Source organism: Bombus flavifrons, chromosome 11 (genome assembly GCF_040668555.2).
Source record: "Bombus flavifrons isolate JBK064 chromosome 11, iyBomFlav1_principal, whole genome shotgun sequence".
Classification (NCBI taxonomy): domain Eukaryota; kingdom Metazoa; phylum Arthropoda; class Insecta; order Hymenoptera; family Apidae; genus Bombus; species Bombus flavifrons.
Genome location: NC_138452.1, coordinates 1,444,544 through 1,459,519, shown reverse-complemented (window position 1 = coordinate 1,459,519; position 14,976 = coordinate 1,444,544). Strand labels below are relative to the sequence as shown.

General features: G+C 37.3%; 1 protein-coding gene across 17 annotated transcripts in view; it reads left to right on the top strand.

Annotated features, from left to right (window-relative positions):
* dlg1 (MAGUK family member discs large 1) overlaps positions 1-14,976 on the top strand; it is a 539,916-nt gene that overhangs the window by 256,598 nt on the left and 268,342 nt on the right. The gene's annotated exons all lie outside the window — the stretch shown is intronic.

The following is a 14,976-nucleotide window of genomic DNA, read 5'->3' as shown; positions in this document are numbered from 1 at the left end:
ATAGCCTCTACGTAGTTTCGAATGAATTTCTTGCAAATTCTTTTCTTCTTCTTCTCTCTTTTTTTAATGTTTATGAATGTTTTTGGAAGAGTTTTAAATATCGTGCATGTTGTATGTACATACCTACAGTAGTTCACGAAAGTATTTGAATACTTATCATCGTAAACCTTTAGGTATATATGTTATGTGTATTATATAATCCTGATAGTCGGGTCCTATTACATCGCCAATAAAATTTCAAAATATTTATAACACACATTATATTTATAAAAAGCGTTCACAAGTATTCGAATACTTCTCTAAGGTTATGTATGAAATTATATAAAAATTTGTTTTGATTGAACAGACCGGAAAAAATATCTATCTCTCAAGCTTTATTTAATTTTTATCAGGCATGTTTTTTTTCTATGGACGCTGTTTCTTTGCTGCCTTTGAAATTAAGATTGAACGGATATAGAATGAAATAATGGACCAGCATAACTTGCACTTATTTTAATGTTATTAAGGTTTTTATACGTTAAATATTTGCCACGATCTTTTGCAGTTTCCGACCTCTGTGAAAAATAACGCTGATAATCTGTCCGTCGCTCGTAATGCTTCATTCTAATCTCATGCCGTAGTTCGGAAGAACGATTATGATTTCCCGGGGAACACTTTAAGAAGTTCGCCGCTACTTTTGCAATATGCCAGGGTCATATTGTTAAAGAATCGAAGAACGTTAGCAGGCCGGATACTCGGAAGAAGTTTTCGAATTTACGAGGCGCAGCGCAGCGGGGCTTCCGTCTCGTGTGTGCTACGGGTAACCAAAATCAAAGTAGGTCGTTTACATGGATGGCGTGGAGGAACAAAGAAAGACAGAACTTTTATTTGCCTATAAAAAAAGTCACTCGTAGAGTGGCTTTCCTCCACGGAAACGCTGCGTCGCGTCGGTTCAATTTCGCTGAAAATAGGAGTTTCAAACTCAATTATTAATAACGTCACGCAAAAATTCGCATGAACTTCTTTCTCCCCTTGCCTTTCTTTCCTTCACATATATACGTATTATGCCTATTGCCCATTCTATCGCGTTACTCTGCTACATTGAAAGAAATGGTTACCTGAACTTGAGTTTCTTCTTCTAAATTTGTTCCATTCGAAGAGAACGTCGAAGTGATTGTTCAATAGTTAAGATATTATTATTATTTCATTATATTTAATTCATTGAATGAGAAATTCAAAAATCTAAAAATCACTTCAATTTATGATATTTATAAATGACATTTTAAAACAAAAGTGATTTTTTCAGACTTTAATAAATTCATTCTTGATGACGTTAGGAATTCGCATTGTTTCTATCGAGCAAAGATGAACGAGTCAGGTTGGTTTTCAGGCATTATTGACGCGCTATAAAAGCGTTACACGTCAAAGTGTTCCCCAACGAATCGTATTTTATCGGTGTTCCTCATCTGTTGGACACCGCTATATCGTGACGCTACGAGTTGTCGAGTTTGTTGCCGTCTTTGTCAGGCATCCTCATTGTTTCTCTGGCAACAGGGGAGCATCTGTTTCATAGGTAACCATTCTCTTACCTCCGTTTCCGACGCTAACGTGTGAATAGCATTGTATCACCGAGACGAATTCACATTAAAGATCAACCAAGCAAAGTTCGGCAGAGGCGGCCGCGTCCTCGTTCATGACAGAAATATACGTAATTTGCGGCAAATGTTCGTCGAATATCAATTAGGGGAAGTTAATTCGCTGTACACCTGGAAATAATTGGCTTGGCAGGGAGATAATTGTCTCATTCGAATACGAGAATTATACGACATTTCGAATATAACTTTCTGTCTGCTTCAGAGAACAACTTTAAACGCAATAATATACATAGTAAACTTTTTAATCCGATCGAACATTGGAACTTACGGTTTATAACGAATCTCCACTGGAGAGTAGGAGATGTTGACCATCAGTCGAACTGTAATTTCCTTTTCAACGACTTTAAAGGAAGTACAAAGAAACTGGGAAGCCGTTCTACTCGAATCGTCCCTTTTTTCCGACGCACCCTTTTATCCGGCATCCAGCATGTATTCATGGTCCATCTACTTACGCGACCCAGTTATAAAATAGTATTCTTCGCGGCAGGGCGAGTGGCGACTCGGTGGTATCGCGCTTTAAAGCTGAAAGCATGTTCGTGTCGCGCAGGAACGTCGCTTGTCGTATTGTTTCCAGTTTATTATCTGCCTGTGAGAGCCGACTTTCCTCGAGAGACGAATAAAAGGAAAGGGGAAAGAGGAAGGGCGGAGGATCGAGGCTGGAAGTTCCGTGAGTTAAGATATTTGTGGTGCGCTGGGAAAAAAGGAATTGCTTTTATCCTTGCCGACTGGATATCGAGAAAAAGTCAAAGGTCTCGTTAATCATGTCGTCAAGTAAGAATATATATTTAATTTTATGTTTTGCGGATTCCTAAGATTTAATCCCAAATATCGATTGCCGACGTCTAGGTTACTTTGCGAGTTCCTTTCAACAAAATTCATCATTGAAACCATGCATCAGTGTGGAAAGCCAATGAAGAAACGCTGTAAACTTTTGGCAGTAAAATTGGAACAAGAAGCTAAGGTGTTTAATCAACGGTACCCTAAGAAACTTCGATCGAAAAGTTTTGATAAACATAACAAAAAAGCTTCTGCATTACCGGAGAATTACAGTGGAGTGCGTTAAAATCGTTGAAAACTAGATGTTATTAAATCCTCAATTTCAGCATATGGAAGAGTTATGACGAGTTGCTCGAAATTTCGATTGGTGTTTATCAATGTGACATTAAAATATGGCTAATTTGGCAAAATAAAGCGGTCGTACGTTTCGACGCTATCACGTAAAATTAGATTAGGTGGAATTATAACCGAGTCTCGCGTATTAATACCGAAAATTGATTAACTAACGAGTCGTTTATTCGCACAAGTCTGGAATATTCGAAAATCAATTATCGAGTCGCGGCGCAGGCACGATTCGATTGTTACGCGCGAATTACGGCCCGGTCTTTTGAAAAGTCCGCAATTTCAAGCGATAACGAACGCGTAGCTCGGCATACCATCTGTTTTTAATTATTTATTATTCGGTATCATTCGATAACGAGCTGGCGTGGAGTACTTAGCGAATGAAAACGGGGTTCACAGGTGGAAACCTCATTATCCTGATTCGCCTACGGAAGAAATGGCAGGGGACGAAAAAAAGGAAACGAGAAGTAGTGGACGCCAAAAGCAGGTCCGATGTTAATTTACACCGGCTACGAAAGAAAACCACTTCGTGCACCGGAGGGAATTTAAAAAAAAACGGAAATAACAGACAGAGGAAGAGAGAAAGAAGAAGCTTTCCATGACCACATTAACGCGAATATCTCTCATCTTTCCGCGTAAGATATATTTGCAACGATTTGAACCGACCCTCATAAAATGCATCTTCTTTTTTAATCATTTTTTTATCTTTATCAGCGCCAGACCGGGCGCACACGTTCATCTCTATATTTATATAACGGATTTCCTTCGAAAAGTGGAAATGTGCAGGCGAAACGTATTAGGGAATTGTTGCGACTACTTAAACACTAGCAATACATTGAGAAAACATCATGTTTTGTGCGATTATCTTATCCAATCTTTCTTTTAATTTTAACGGCTGTTATAATTTGAAAAATCCTTACCGTTTCTATAGTTTAGATTTATCTTTTCGGAAGCAAGTCGTCATTTATACTGCATAATTATTGTTATTATTCGTTTACTGCGAACAAATTAAAGCTTCGGTTAATTGCCTTACTTAAAGACGAGACCGAATAGTCTACCAATACTCTTGGATAATAACGATAATTAAAAACAAAATTCGAAGAGGGAATAAAATAAAATGAAGACAAAGGTTCTCCTTCGGAAATATGAAATTGCTTGAAGCTTAATTTGCAAGCAACAGCTGGCGTACTGACAGAATAATGTTATCCCGGATCTCATTAAACTCGAAAGAGAAGAACCGGTACACGCAACAAGAAATTTTAATCTGAAACAGCAACGTACTCGAGGTAAAGTCGCTTTATTATGAAATTTTCTTCCGGCTGCCTTAGCTTCCTTGCGTTTATTTCTCCTTTTGCTTCCTCCTATCTTCCCTTCCAAACAAATCTGTTTTCTTTGTCGTGTTACGCCTGTTCTTGTTCGTTTTGTTTTACAGTCACGTATTCGCCGTGCATTTTTCTCCACATACCGGTACACGGTTAACGAGCGATATAAATTAAGCCGGAAACTGCGGGAAATTTAGAGGTTGAGAAACCGCTTGGAGAGGAAAGGAACAAAACGCCGCGTTAAAGTTCTACAGCGAAATCCCACTAATTGCCTGTACTTATGTACGTTTTGCTGGCACATCAAATTAATCGTAATCCACATGCCAACAGTACTTTATAACTATAGTATACTTGCATAGAGCAGTACCTGCTGCATACCTATACTTATATGAACACTAATTATGAACCTAAATAGAGATTCTTAGTATCAAAGGGTGGAGATAGAATGATGAAAATTTGTAATAGTTTATATTATCAGATTCTGGAATTATCGATGAAATAGTAATTTAAAATAATGACTCGAAAAGTACCGAACGAACTATAATGAATTTTTAATATTCTTTGTTCCGAGCCAATTGCTTCAACTCGAATGGAATATTTCAACGATAATGGTTGTTTTCCTCGGTTGCTTGTTGTTTCAAGAGTCGCAATTTACAGAAGTGATCCTTTAGCTTCTACTCGCATGTTTTCCAAGCAGCACGGGACCATACATAATCGTTCACGAGTATGTTCTTTGTTCACCGCCGAAGGAAAGCAACGGAAACAACCTTTTGAAAGGATTACAGTTTCGCATAGTAACATAGGAACAACAAGAACAGTTTGTTTCCATCGCTTTGACATTCGTTCGAAGGAACCTTCGGAACTACTTTCGTCAACTTTTCCCGACGATCCTTATTTATTTGCCCGATAAACATCGACGGACAGCATGAAGAAGCGAATGTCGCTGAGCGATAGAAATAATGTATTACGTTCCATGCAAACAATTAGAATTAATCTCGGCCCAATTATTATATTAATAGGCAAACGAAATCTCATTGAGATTTCTTTTACTTTTAAAACCTTCAAAATTTGCATTATAAGAAGTCCAATTTCCGATCTGTTATTGAACAATATAGCGAGCATGCGGGCACAGAACATCAAACAGCCGTAAGTCGTAACGCGATTACACATATTTTTATTTTACGATGTATTCTCAGTCTCAAACCCGACGGCGACGAAATCACTTTCAACGGCGGAACGGTAGCTTCGACTCGGTAATGATCTACGGATCAGGCGATGGAAAATTTACGGCGGACATAGGAGAGAGGAACGGGACAGAATCGTTAATTCACGTCTATTTCGACAGGCTGCATTTCCTTTCTTCGTTCGACAATGGCAGCATTATGAGAGATGCAAGGATCCGACCGCATCAGTTCGGTCAGGAAATGCATTATTGCGTTTAAGAGAATGCCAGAAACGCATCTGGGTCGTGGCCAGCTGTAGATGTGATCCTAACAGGAACATTAGTGGAATTACTCGACTTCGTTTCTTCCTATTCTACGCTGGCCAAAACGTAGATGCATTCGTGCCTCTCTATCCCTCTGTGTGCGTGTCTCTCTCTTCTTCTTCCCTATTTCTCTTTTCACTTTAACGGTATCGATGCTGCTGATTGCGATTTGCAATGCAACGCGCGCGCCACTCTCTTCTCATTTCGGTGCATCACTTCGCGATCGATCACTTTCAGAGCACGGCCTAATGCGGCTCGTTAGTGTCGCATAGAAACTGCAATTCCGACCGACTAGGGTCTGTTCCGTGTATCATACCGCCGCTACAATATGCGAATTGGATTTTGACAATGACAGTTATAATTAATAGTTGGCTACAAGTGTAACGTACACGTAAAGCACATTAACAAACATAGGTACGCACTGTGCACCGGTAATTGATGTCAAGATGCGGGATCGGTGGTTCGGGTACGTACTGTGCGACACCTTTCACCGGATATTTCGCGTTTGAGGACAGCCCGTAACGCGATAAACGATTGTTAAAAATTGTACGAAACTGGAAAAAATAATTTATTTACCGTATAATCACGTGTTCGAAATTTAACACCAGAACTAGAAAAGGGAAGGTTCCAAACCCTTTGTCTTTACGTTTATGAAAGATATAATGTTACTTCTAACGAAGTGAACGTTAAACACGTGCGAAATATATGATAATATATAATAATATTTTTTTTTATTTGGATGAATTTTACAGTCAATTCTCATTGAAAATTATAAGTAAATAAGTAAATATATAATAATATGAGCTGATTATTTACCAAAACGAAAAGCAAAGAGAGTTGATGAAATTGTATAAAATAAGTATCAATTAAATGCTTTGGCATTAAAATTTCAAAGCTTCAGTAAAAAATGTGGTAAGTAGAGTTAATTATTTTGTCCTGTAAAGCGCTCACGTGTGTTTATTTATTTGTATATCATTTGAAACGGAATTATATAATTCTAGTGTTAAAAAGCAATCGTTAATAAATATTTACAATTTTTCTAAAAACATTGAATTTAAATTATTATTCTCTCTTCAATATAACAAGGGAGTATCGATGCAAAAACAGGATTTCCCTCGGCCTTTGTCCCTACGATTTCAAACGAAATTTCCGCCTCAGTAAAAGATCCATCGATTAGAAGGACGAATCGATGGATAGTTTTATTTGCCAGCGTGCACGAACCCATTTGCACAATGCACAAGGACAATCGTGTCGCGTACCACGAAACGATTTTCTGCGAGAACAAGCGTATCCAACGCGATCAGATTCCCTTTACAATAGTTTCCGACAAGTCGCACGAACCGACGTGCCGCTCAGAAAGTGGATAGAAGATGACTACCGCGACCTCATCTTCTACAGGTCTGCCTATCAGCAATCTAGCTAAATTGCCAGCACGTAGATGGTGCATATTCACGATCGAACAGCTAATGCCCGCTGATATTCTGCTCCTTTGAATGAATTACCGTCTGTGCATTCTCCAAGTGAGTGCCACTATGTTTGAAAGCTAATACGTACGCTTCTCTGTTTGTCGTCGATGTCGCGGATTCTGTTGTGAGAAGAAGGTTTGGGTTGTGATTTTCTGATAGTAATCATTTCGAATGTCATTCTTGCGAGAGTAATGCACGTAAGTGGAAATCGCACAGAATAGGAAGTTTTTTTTCCGTCTTCGATTAAATAGAATATCGTTTGTTTCCAGCTAACATGTATTGCCTTGCTAATAGCATTAATTCATACCAGTATAGCAATCGTGCACTTTACGTGAAATTAACTCTGATCATGTTACAACGGGACAAAAAGTTCCACGCAATGTAATTTTTATTTGTGAAACCGAATATCGCCAGGACGCGACGTGATATATTTTTCAACAAAGTTTGATGTTTCAGAGTTGTGATTAACATTCTACTATAACTGCGGCGAGGATGATATCTTTGTTCAGCCAGCTACAAATCGCGGATTACGAACTATAATTATTAATATTTCCTTTATTCGTTTGCTGTAAACAAAAATAGTTTGGCAAGTATGATTGGCAAGCATGTTAAAGCACACCGTTTTCTCAATTTTTACGAGCTTTAGATGCATAAATCTGTCGATCGTTAGATAACAAGAAGGTTTATTACAAGCGATAATTACAATGTATTTATTTAGGATAATCTACATCAAGTAATTTGAAATTATGCCTGAAAGAATCATTCTTACAGCTCTAACAATAGGAAGAGTTTAATAATTGACACATTCCGTGGGTTCAGCAAAGCTGCTCAGTCCCAGAAGGTGATAACATTCGTGGAATTTTTGAGTCTACGATGGTAGTAGAATGAATTAGTTCCTTTCTGGATATTCACAAATTAGAATTAATTAAAGTTTTATCAAAATAATTTTGAATAATTTTCAAGACAAATTTTGAATACAGTTGAATGTAATTATAATGAAATACTATCTCAAGAAAGAAAGACCTAAAATAAGGAGGGAGCTTGGTAGAATTGCGTAAGGTATAAAACGTAGCTGGTCTTTGTTCGTAACACTATTGCGCGGAGTAAACGGTCCGCACAAAGTGCCAAGGATTAAAAATGAATTAGTAACGTGTTATCGCTCTTCATACAGCCGTGGACGAATTGTATGCACCATTTTCCTTCTCTATCCCTGGAGAAAAATGTCAACGAGGAGACTGTAGTCCCTCCCTTCGGTGAAGAGGTAGCGAAGCGACGAGAGACAAATATTAACGTCCACCAGCCAAGCGAAATTATTCCTACGCTGAGAATTAAAGGCATTTCGTATTTCCCTTTCCCTTCGAAATATCTCGCCAGCGCAAACATCGTTTAAGTTCATTTCCCGCCCGTATCTTTTTTATTAATACTTTTTATTAATTTTATTATCTTTTAAGAACAATTCACAGTTTTGTGCGAGAAATTTTCATAACGAACCTCAACTCTTTCTTATCTGGTCCGGTTCGTTTCGTTAGTTTGGAAAATAAGAAACATTTCAAATATTAGATATACTTTGTAATAATAAATTTTGTACACAGAAGCTTTCCATAAATAATATTATTAATAGCAAATAAAAATAAGAATTGAATACGTTACCTATCGCTATCGCTTTGACAAGATAATTTCATTATGTTACATTCTACTGGTTATATCGACATCTTAACTGCGCAATATAAATGAGCTCATTTTGTAGATGAAGCGTTAATACATAGTTGTATTACGGATACTTATATAAATTCATATTTTTACGAATACAACTGAAGGAATGGAATCTAAAAATTTGTTTCACTAAATATTTATTATAATTATTATTCTAGCATCTTTAAATTCCCCATAAATGCACAAACATCCCGAGTCTATTTACTAGCTTCAATTTCAGAGCCCAATTTTGTTTAGCAGTTGCAAATGCAACATGATTCTTCCGCTATAGCGGCGATTATCTCGTCACGAAATTATCCCATTCGTAGATAGATGTATATTCGTTCTTCGTTCGTATTTCGTTGACACGCGAAATAAACCAGGAAAACATGGTTTCATGATGAGTGGATGAATAGCGAAAGCATAGAATTAACGCAGTGTACAAGGTGGAAATATTATAGGATCGCTTTTGAGATTAAAGTGACATACCGGAACGACGTTGTCGACGGGAACGTATAAATGACCGGCTATTATATTCCCTAGATCGCGAGACAGTTTTCGTGAAACGGTTAATAGAATGACAATAAACGAAGCTGCCTTTATTGCAGATTTTTGCGCGTCCGGAGAGAGTTGCCACGCTAACGAAGCGACTGCGTTTTAGTAATTAAATAACCGGTGTTGTAAAACGTGTTCGCAGAATCGGTGAAGTGAATTCATGTACAATGTGTGTAGCTGCTTTTTCGTCCTGTCTGCCATGCGGACCACATAATTCGATAAACGTGAGCAGAATCGATGTTACGACAATCGCAGCATGTCCCTTCGATCGACAAACAGGCTTTTTCGCGAGCTTTCTGCCAATTTTCGTTAATTTTTCGTTAAAACGGCTAATCGCTCTGCTTGATAATTATCTATTATTCACACGTTCTATATCGCAAAGAAAGAAGCGCGTCAAAGCTAAGTTTCCAGATTTTCTAAACGCGTTAATCTTTTTTTTATCGTTCTTTGATTACTTGTTTAAATAATTATTTGATGAAGTTGAAGCACTTTTCTCGTGAGTTTTAATAGCTACTTAAGCAAATGTCAATTGTTCAGTGCTGTAATTTACTACTCCGATAAAATAGTGTAGCAATATTACACGTAATTTGTATTTACTAACCCTCTTGAAATGTTGGAATGGAAGTTGAAATTCAAATTAAGCTCTATACATATGATCTATCTTTATAAAAATGGAATTATAATGCAATATAATGGATCCGATGATATAAAATAAATGCTTAGGATTCATTTTATTAATAAAATGAAATGTTTTTTCAAAAAGATATCTGAACAAGTATTATGTTTGAAAGAATAATTATATTTTCAGAGAAAGCTTTCAAGCACTTTTTTATGGACATTTTTTTAAGGTTGTATTTTTAGCGTCCGTCTATGTAGGAGTACTCTACGTATTTCACTTTTATTTCACGATATCTCGTATCGTTGAGCATGATGGGACGAGGAATCAAATTGCACCACGAAAAACGCAGGTGACATTTTTTTAACCGTAAAATGTCGATCGCGAGCATCAAAGAATCGAGTCGTTGAACGCTTTCCAATTTCTCTTCTTTTCTCTGCCGCGGAAAGAGGAACAAATTCGATCACCTCCGTTCAATTCCGTTATTTACCCGTTCGTTGAACGTCGTTTTCGATCAGTTTCACTTCGCTTACCAGGAAATTAGTTGCGTTTCCCTTCGGTAAACCAGCACCGAAGGGAATCCCATTGTCGAAGCTTTGGAGGCTCTGAAGGTTGCTTGTTTAAAACATCGAATTTCATGCGGAAATTTACCGATACTCTTTGTGAATTGATTATCTTTTACACGACGGAGAAGTACACTCCATCTAGGATAACGTACGGGTTGTAAACGTATACGTAATATAGATCGCAATATGTATTTATGCTACGTGAATTCCTTTGTAATTCTAAATCGCAAACGATAACTTTATCATAAACATCTTTTCACTCCTAATATCCATTTCTAGTTGATCTGTTACTATATTACCTCTTTGTAATCGGGATATTTTTCTAGTGCCACTACTAAATAGTCGAAGCAATAAATGTTATTTACGATTTGAACTTGAAGACAAGTTTCAAATACCACCACTGTGGCGCCATTCGGCTTTGAAAACAAATTTTTATTTCTTAAAAGGAAATATTAAGTTAATATTATTGAGTTAATATTTCTAAAAAAAATATATAAATGTGGTAACTTATATGGGTCTTAGAGTAAGGACAAGTAATGATGTTTTATTTAGAGTTTAGTTTAGTTTAATAAGCGATACTCGATACAAAAAACTGATTACAATATCGTCGTACGTCTTATTATCATACTCTCCGGCTCCTCCACTTACACTCTCTGACTTCTCAACTCACACTGCCGCTTCTCATCTGACACAGTGCGACTTCTCAACTCACATTCTGCCCGTTCTAGCATCCCTTTGTCTTTTCCTAGGCCCACCACGCACGTGTTCCGCAGACGCTCGTTGCCAGGGTCACGTAGGCCTTTTCTACAAAACTATACAATTGAAAAGACCGACGACACATTGATGGACCCGACGGCGCCTCGGCTCTCGCGATATTGTTCATGGTTAACTTAATGTTTCTTAGGTTCTTTTCCCCGATATTACATAAATATATTCAAACTGATACATCATCTATTATATGAGAATAGGAGGCATAATCAACAAAGAAGAATGGTATCGTGGTTTCAGCACAACATCACTATATCATCCGCAACACCTCAAAATCTACTGCTTCTCATTATTATGTATTTATTGCAATCGTACAATATACTTCATAATAATGTAAGAGTAAGTAATAAAGGGCCCAGCATATCATTTTCTCGTCGTAACGTGTTCAGCAAGATATCATTTCTGAATTTCATATTCCAAACACATCTTATCACATCGTCGAAATCATATCATTATTACCCCTACAGCAGTATTACCCCTATACTATTAACCGAATTAACAGTGTGCATCAGCGTGCATGCACAAACATCTGTACAATTTGTTCCCGGATCTATCCTTTGTACTGGTAGAGCTCACCTGGCGTTGGTTCAACGTATTACCTTTGGCTCTTTAGTTCCGGTGTCTCTCTCAGAAACTATCGTGTTTCCCTCGTCTTCATAAGGCTCACGAATATTCTCGTTTTCTTGACTTCCCCTCAGTTCTACGCCGCCAGCGACGAGTAAGCTATTTGTAACTAATTACAAATCTAATCAACGAACTAGCTCGTTAGACGTTGCTGTGTACGACAGCGAATTCGTACAAGATCATTCTGGGTAACACCAGCTGTGGTTCGACTTGCGCCGCGTGTGGAAGCGATCTGCCACTTACTCTGATCGAGAGTGTTATAAAACGACACCAAATTAGGCCTGCTACGCCTTTATACTTTAATACCGTGTTCTTGAATATGTATATGTCTTGAATATCTATTTCGATGCACCGTTTTTTTCTTTTTTGTATTGAAACTGTCTTGCTGCTCTAATACCGTATTAAAGCATAACAATGATATTTTAAAAATGTTTGGAAAGCTTAAGGTGAATTGCTTATAGAGAACGTCACGCGATAGTAACGTAATGTCGTTAAAAATTGGTTCTTTGTTTGTACCTGCACTATTAACTAAAATTTCGGAACCACTTTATCGATTGTAGATTGATTCCTGTTAGTTTTGTTATTCGTCGACTGGAAATCAATTTGCGTTTTCATCAATTTGCAATTCGAAAGTAATTTGCGTTACCTTGATAAAGTTTGGCTAGGAGAACAGAGTTCTAACTTTTTGCATTCTATGAAATCCACATCCTATGAAGTATGGGATTCTATGCATTCTTGTGGATGCTGTGGAATCCAAATCCTATGCAATGTAAAATTCTACGAATACGTATGGACCCTATAGAGTCCAAAAAAATCCATATAATGATTTCAAACTAATTTGTTTGTTTTTTATTGACAGACGGTGTGTTGTTGTTAACGCGTCTCATTCTGAAACTTGTAATAAGTAGAATGAATTTGTCAGAAACTTGAGAAGCTTTAAGAAAGATTATATAATTTTGAAGTAAATATTTGGAATATAGTGTCACGTTCCCATAATACAATCGATGGGGAGCGAATCTTTCTGCTTCGGTGGTAGTTTCTCAGGAACAGGAACGCAAGCGAATTAAATCCTCCGTGGGTTCGAAAGCGGTTCTTGTCGTGGTTCTAAAGCCCTTTCGGTTGATAATTGCGGATCGTTTGATGGAAACTAGTGGGAAATTCTAAAGGGCCGCGAGTGAGAATAATTTTGCAGCTCTCCGTCCTCTGTGTTCCTACATATCCTTTCTATTCCTCAAACCACTTGCAATTCTTACTCCTCCAAACTAGAAAGTTCCACGAACCTCTGCACACATCTGCCCCTTCCTCTTCATTAATACGTTTCAATTTGTCTGTTCTTGTGTTTGGAGAAACGTCTAGTAATCAACATCAAATGTGTCCAGAAAACCGGTAGAATTTGCTTGTCAAAGCGATAAGTCGATAAGTCGCCGGATCTCTTCGAGCTTCAATTCGAATTCCCTCCGCACTGAAATCTATATTCTTAAATAGAATTTACAATAGAAATCGATCTCTATTCAAAAGTTACACAGAACAAAGCCTTTTCATTCTTCGTATTCCAAAAAAGGGAGGGAGAAAAAGAAGAAAAGGCAGGAAAGGAAGGAAATAAAAAGAATGTTGGAAGAGAGGAAAGCCATTGAGAATGAGATCTATCTTTATTTGTACTCCTATCAGAACCAAGCGACAATGACCTAATATCTGTTTAGGTTTTTTATGCCATATTTCTGCACTACTTGTCCGCAAATCTACTTCTTTTTATTTTATTTATTATAAAACAATCCAAACTTTATTATGAAACTTTATTATGAAACAATCTAAACTTTAAAAATGCAATAGATGCCGGATTTTAATTACAGTTCGTCACATTATTAGTTTATATTTTCTCTTTGAACGTTACTTATCGGGATAGACAAACTGACCTTTGTGCCAGTATTCCTTGCCAGACGTTGCTGTCACGTGCAATTTTCAACTCCCGACGAGTTGGCAACTCACAGCTCCTCCACAAGCTGCGAAACTTACGATGAAGTTCACACCAAAAATAAGATGTGAGTCTACGTCCGATTCGGCAAACTAAAATCGCCCCCTTGCGCTTGGCGGTTGAACGGGATAATTATGTCACTGGAATAACATGGAGGATATTACGTGAGGATGGTTAACGAACGAAGAGCTCTCGTTGCGATTCGACTTTGAATCGAGCTCTGATCGAATCGGATAGCTCGAAACGACGACACGTAATTTTGCCGTACCTCGCGGAATAATCGACAGCCATTGCAACCTTTGCGCCGACTGGCTGGCAATTAATTTAAAGAATCGCTCCTAAACAAAGTTTTCTCATTTGCGAGGATTAATAAGTTTCCTCGTGAATCGTTCGAACATAGTCACAAACAAATTTGCTCGTATTTAATACAACAAGCTTGTTTAAAACATTGTTTCTACGAAATGGCACGACCGATCGTCGAGCGAAATAATAAGGCGCGCTTTCAAGCGAGATGCGAACTTGTTTTTAGTTGGTTCTTTTACCGAGGAACAAAAGCTTATAACATGACTTCGATGCTGTTTGTCAAACCGGACTCAGTCTGGTTTATTGAAATTCGATACCTGCAGTAGTATCGTAAAGTGTTGGTATGAATTCAGTAATAAGTGAAACGTCAAGAGAGGAACGTCGAGTTTTATAGAAAATTTGTTTAGCTTTATAGCATAAAGTTTCTGAAAAGGTTAAAAAAATCACAATAATACCGTCACAATAATATATTCTTACTTTATGATACATCCTTCATATGATTTTTTCTAAAACCTATTTTATTTACCATGCTTTTATACTCTTCATACATTTACTTATACCATTGTTTTCATCAGAGATACTCATCGATCAATCAAAAACCCTGAAATCTCAAATTAAAATGAATAATGCATCGAAACAATTGAATGAAAACCTCGAATAAGCATATAAAGCACGTTTAATATGTTAAAAGGCTCGTAAGTTACACTGTCGAAATACTTGCAATGTATGTTTCTACTAAAACAATCGACAAGACTATAGAACTATTTTTTATTTAATTTCCCTGTTAATTAAACTTTCACTAAAATGTATTATAGACATTTATTCGAGATTTCCATACAATTTTGAAGCTGTT